The sequence below is a fragment of the Silene latifolia genome, chromosome 2 (assembly GCF_048544455.1).
Source record: "Silene latifolia isolate original U9 population chromosome 2, ASM4854445v1, whole genome shotgun sequence".
Classification (NCBI taxonomy): Eukaryota; Viridiplantae; Streptophyta; class Magnoliopsida; order Caryophyllales; family Caryophyllaceae; genus Silene; species Silene latifolia.
The window spans coordinates 122,566,343-122,572,094 of NC_133527.1; the positions used below are offsets into that span (position 1 = coordinate 122,566,343).

General features: G+C 40.9%; 1 non-coding gene across 1 annotated transcript; it reads left to right on the forward strand.

The window, feature by feature from the left end:
* The first annotated feature begins 2,288 nt into the window (after positions 1–2,288).
* Positions 2,289–2,395, forward strand: LOC141645648 (small nucleolar RNA R71). Its single transcript, XR_012545126.1, has one exon. It is a non-coding gene; the product is annotated as a small nucleolar RNA R71 (small nucleolar RNA).
* Positions 2,396–5,752: the final 3,357 nt, after the last annotated feature.

Below are 5,752 nucleotides of genomic sequence, written 5' to 3' on the forward strand. Positions count from 1 at the left end.
ATTATTAATCCCTCCCTCACTTCTCTCAAACATGATAATTATCTTGATCTAAAAATCCAAAAATAACAAAAATGCAATACAAGAATTGAAATGCAAGTTAGGGAGTTAGAAATATTTAAAAATGGTGGTTTAGAGAGGACTCCACCAAACTCTCATTCTTGATGAGATGTCAAGGGGGCTTGTCCAAGGTGTTGTTGATGTTGCTCAACACCTTCAAAAAGTAATCAAAAGCTTGTTCATTGTCATGGTAGAGGTCTTCAATAGACCTTGGCCCTTGTTGTCGGTTTTGATCGATGGCATTACCAATGTAGGGATTAAAAATCCCTTCAAATTCGTCGCCCCAAAGACCACAAACTTCATTAAGTTGATCATTGAAAATCTCTTGATTTGATGGTGACAACTTTCCCATTTCCTTTTCTTGGCCAATGAGGCCATCTTCTTCTTCTTTGTTTGATTTTGGTGAGCTTTGCAAGCTCTCCTTGTCACAATTCACTTGCTCTTTGAATGGAGCATCTTCAATTTTCTTCTTCCATTGGAGTTCCGACTTCTTCCTTTCATCCTTCCGACTATAATGATCGATCATAAAACACGGTTCATGTAAACGGGGAGCTCTCATAGTCTTGTCAAGATTAAAATTTATACTCTCATCTCCCACTTCTAGAGTGAGCTCACCGTGTTTTACATCAATCACCGCACCCGCGGTGTGTAAGAAGGGTCTTCCAAGAATGATTGGAATGTTGGAGTCTTCCTCCATATCAACAATGACAAAGTCCACCGGAATGAAAAACTTCCCAATTCGCACGGGGACATCTTCCCATATCCCTAATGGTGTCTTCGTCGATCTATCGGCCATTTAGAGTGTGATATTGGTGCATTTAAGCTCTCCCATCCCCAACCTTTTACTTACCGAGTACGGCATAACACTCACACTAGCCCCTAGATCACATAAGGCTTTGTTGATCGTGCTGTCGCCAATGGTACACGGTATTGAGAAGCTTCCCGGATCCTTTAGTTTTGGAGGTGAACTCCCTTGAAGTATTGCACTACTCACCTTAGTGAAGGCGATAGTCTCAAGTTTCCGGATCAACTTCTTCTTTGTGAGGATGTCTTTCATGTATTTCGCATAGGCCGGCACGTGATTGATTAATTCCGTGAAGGGAATTGAGACTTCCAAATTCTTCACAATTTCCATAAACTTTCCAAGTTGGTCATCAAATTTGGGCTTGGCTTGACGACTTGGAAAAGGAAGTCTAATCACAATGGGCTCCTTCTCCTTGACCTTGTCTTCATTTCTCTTTGAAATTTCTTCTTTTGATGATTCTCCATCTTTGGAGTTTTGCACAATTTCTTCCTTATCACTAGCCTCCACAACTTCATCCTCAACTTGCTTCTTCGGTGCTTCATACCTTGTACCACTTCTCAAGTGAATGGCACTAACCGTTTCATGTCTTGGGGGATTAATTTGAGGTGGTAATTGCCCCTTTTGTCTTTGTGAGCTTGAAGATGCTAGTTGAGTCAATTGCGTTTCCAACATCTTTGTGTGAGCTAGAATGTTGTTGATGGTGGTTTCCTTTGCTTGACTATCTATTTGCATTTGAGTGAAAAACTCTTATTGATTCTTTTGCATTTGGAGGACCGCTTTTTGAACATCAAAATCTTGGTCATTTTGGTGATTGTATGGATTTTGATTTTGGTAACCTTGGTTTTGGTTGTAAAAGGGTCTTTGATTTTGGTTTCTCATGGGAGGTGGAGTATAAGTTGTTTGAGGATTTTGAACATTTTGGCTTTTGTATGAGAGATTTGGGTGAAACTTGGTGTTTTCATTGTAATAATTGGAATAAGGGGTATCACTCTTGTATGCTTGGAAAGCATTCACTTGTTCATTTGTTCCCCTACATTCACTTTGGTCATGTCCCAAAGTTCCACAATTCTCACATATCCCACTTGGGATTGATGAGGATGCCGTCATGGCATTAACATGATGCTTTGGTGATTTTGAAGCTTCTTTAAGTTTAGCCATAGCTTGTTCAAACTTCAAATTGATTGTGTCAATGTGAGCACTAAGTTGAGCACCCAATTGAGTAACGGAGTCCACTTCATGCCTTCCTCCTCTAGTAGCCTTGCGAGGTCTACTATATTATGAGTTATGGACCGCCATTTCCTCAATCTTGTTCCATGTTTGATTGTCATCAACTTCGGTGAACATTCCATTTGATCCCATGTTGAGAATGTTCCTTGAATCTTCATATAAACCGTTCCAAAATTGTTGTACCAAGAACCATTCGCTAAGTCCATGGTGAGGACATGAGCGACAAATTCCCTTAAACCGCTCCCAAGCTTCATACAAAGATTCTTCATCCCTTTGCTTAAAACCCGTAATTTGAGCTCTTAGCATGTTAGTCTTTTCCGGTGGGTAGAACTTTTTGTAGAAAGCTAGAGCCAACTTCTTCCAAGAATCTGTTCCGAGAGTGGCCTTGTCAAAGCCCTTCAACCATTGTTTCGCGGTGCCGATTAGAGAAAAAGGAAATAAGACCCATCGAATTTGGTCTTGAGTCACACCGGTTTGAAAAATCGCATCACAATAGTCACAAAAGGTTTCCATATGAGAATGAGGGTCTTCACTAGGCATCCCCCCAAATTGGCTCCTTTCGACTAATTGGATAAAGGCGGATTTGGCAATAAAATTTCCGGTTAGATTTTGTGGTGTGCAAGTACCATTGGGTAGGTTCTCCTCGGTGGGTACGGAATGTGACGAAAATTTAGGCATTGTAGGTTGATTTTGTGGGGTATTTTGTAATGGGTTCTCCTCTCCTTCTCGTGCAAAAGGGTTGATGAACTCAATAGTTGGTTGAACAACCTCACTAATACCTCTCAAATTCCTCCTAGCAAATCTCCTATTGTTCGTCAAGGTTCTTTCAATTTCACGGTCAAAAGGTAACAAATCACCTTGTGACCTTCTAGACATGCAAAATATCAAACAACTCGAAAATAATTAGAACAAACCTTGAGGAGTTTTACTTCCCCAAGGCGAAGAAAGACACAACTAATAACAATAAAAGAAAATCTAAATCAAGTAAACACCGTCCCCGGCAACGGCGCCATTTTTCATCGGTCCGTTTCGTGTTCACAATTAAATAGATGTGGTCGTTGGGTTACGTCCGAATCAAAACACAATTTATAGCTTCACAAACAACTCTACAATTAGTAAAGAGGCAAGTAAAGGTTGGATCCCAAGGGACGGGTATTGAAATGAGATTTCTATTGCAACTAGTGGTGTCTTAGGGGTGTCACAATTTGGGTTGATGTAGAAGGTCACTAAACTAAAATAGCAATGGAAATAAACAAGCAAGATGAATTAAAAGGGTTGTAAACAATTGATAAAAAGCACTAGGGTGTCATGGGGTCATAGGGGATTCATGGGAATTGATCATACAAACATGTTCTCAAATTATAAGCAAGCAATTATTGTTGTGATGGATTGAGTTGGGTTATATCTTACAACCCTAGGAAAGTTTGGGTCCCGGAGCCGAATCGATTAGATTGTACAACACCTACAAGTCGACTTAGTCTTCCCTACTCAACAACATGCATGGTCTAATAAGACTCGAGTTGGGTTATGTCTTACAAGTCTCATTAAAAAGATAGGAGATGGTGGTAAATGCAAGGATTCATAGGCTTAGCATTTCATCAAACATAACATGTGCATGAGTTGAGATCAAAACAAGCAAGCAAATAAACCATGAAAGCATATTAAATTAAGCATGAATCATTCCCCATGTTGGTTTCCCCTAATCACCCATTAACCCTAGCTAGGTCACTACTCACTCATTATCATGTTGATCATGCTAGCAAGGTTGTCAATCATACCAACAAAATGAAACATGATGAATAAATGAAAGTAATTAACAATAATTAAAGAGGGATTAAGAGAATTATACCTACTAATGATTCCAATAATAAAGCAAAGATAAAAGAAGTACTTGATGCTTGATTGAGAGGTTGTCAATCTCCCAATAATAACCCAAATAATCTTCAATTACCCAAAATAAAGAATGAACAAAAGAGAGATTAAGGAAATAAAACTTGTATTAGAACTTGATTAATTGTTGATTACAAAACTAAAGAGAGATTTGATTGATATTAACTACTCTAATTATTGATAAGAAGAACATGCTCTTCTAATTAGACTAATGGGGTATTTATAGTGGAAATTAGGGGGATGCATTAGGGTTAACTAAGGGCTAAACTAGTAATTACACTTTTTAGATTGAGCAGGGAGGAGCCGGTATTTTTCGAAGGAAGGGCTTCTTTCTTTGTAGCTTGGAGAAGACGAAATTGCGCTGTAAGGAATCCGTGCGTTTTGGAGTCGGGACAGGCGGATTCTGGTGGTGGAACACGGGCGGCTTCAGGTGAATCCGGGCGGATTCTGGTGGCTGCAAACCCGAGCGTCTTGGGATGAAACCGCACGGATTGTGCATATGGAGGACGGCCGGATTGTAGACAATCCGCACGGATTGTGCCTCAGCAACATTTCTTCTTCTTTTCTTCCCTTTTCTTCATAAATTCCTTGGGGATTTCCTCGGGGACTCAAGGATCCTTTCTCAACATTGCTCATCTACTATAATATGTACAAAGGCCTTCTCAACATTTGCACTCCTTTCCTACCAAGGGATCAAAATCTCAAAGAATATGCAAAACAAAGAACTAAAGACAATAAATGACCCAAATATGCACTAAAAAGCATGGGAACAAGGCTAATTCGGGGGCTAAATATGCGCTAATTATGGTCACATCACCTCTTTTGAGTAACTTGGACAGCGGCCACGTTAAGGGCTGGGCTGCTGGGTACATGTTTGTCAGGACCAATTCTGTGGGCCCTGACTTGGCGTATTTGAATCATGAGGCTTGCGTTGCTGGTGAGTCTTTTGATTTCTCTCTTTGCCATGCATATTTTACTTGTTAGTGAAAAATAAAATGAAATTTATATTAAGTCATACCTTTCACGTGTGCAGTTGATGATTGGGTTACTGAAACTGAGTATCCCACTCCCAATATTTATGATTTCCTTGCTATTCCTCCTTTGGAGAGGTCTTGGCCTCTCTGTTGTGGGGTCGGTCACCTTCCTCGCTGCTTGAAGGCTGACGCTGCTGCCAGGGCGGCTAAACCTTCAAGGGCTGCTAGTGCTACTACCTCAGGCAGTAAGTCTATCTGAGTCTTTCTCTTATGTTTGCCTTGGCTTCCTGGTAATGTTTGGTTTATATTGCTAAAATAGTATTTCGTGTTGTAGCCACCAGGTCATCTATTCGCCTTGCCAGGTTTGGTATGGCTGACCTTTCAGCCAGGCTGGCTAAGATCATGGAGGAAGGTTCCCAGGGAAGCGGGATGCTGAGCATGTTATTGACTTGACTGAACAGTCTGATGCTGACAAGGTCACTGCTGTACCTGCTGCCCCTGCTTAAACAAGTTCAGCAGCCCAGAAAAGGAAAATTGAAGATGTTGACATTTTTGCCCCGGTCAGGGAAGTGAGAGCCATGGTGGACAATATGGAGGCTGCTAGGGTGAAGATCAGGGATTACGCTGCTTCTAAATCAGATGCCATGCTCACCCTTGACCCTGTCGAGACTACTACTCAGGCAGTTCCTTCTGTGGATCATTCAGTCAGGCTCTTAGCTGGTGCCTTGGCTACTGTAAGGGAGGTAGGCTGGAACAATTTTTATATGTGTTTTGTTTTGGTAGTTTCTATTATTAGGGT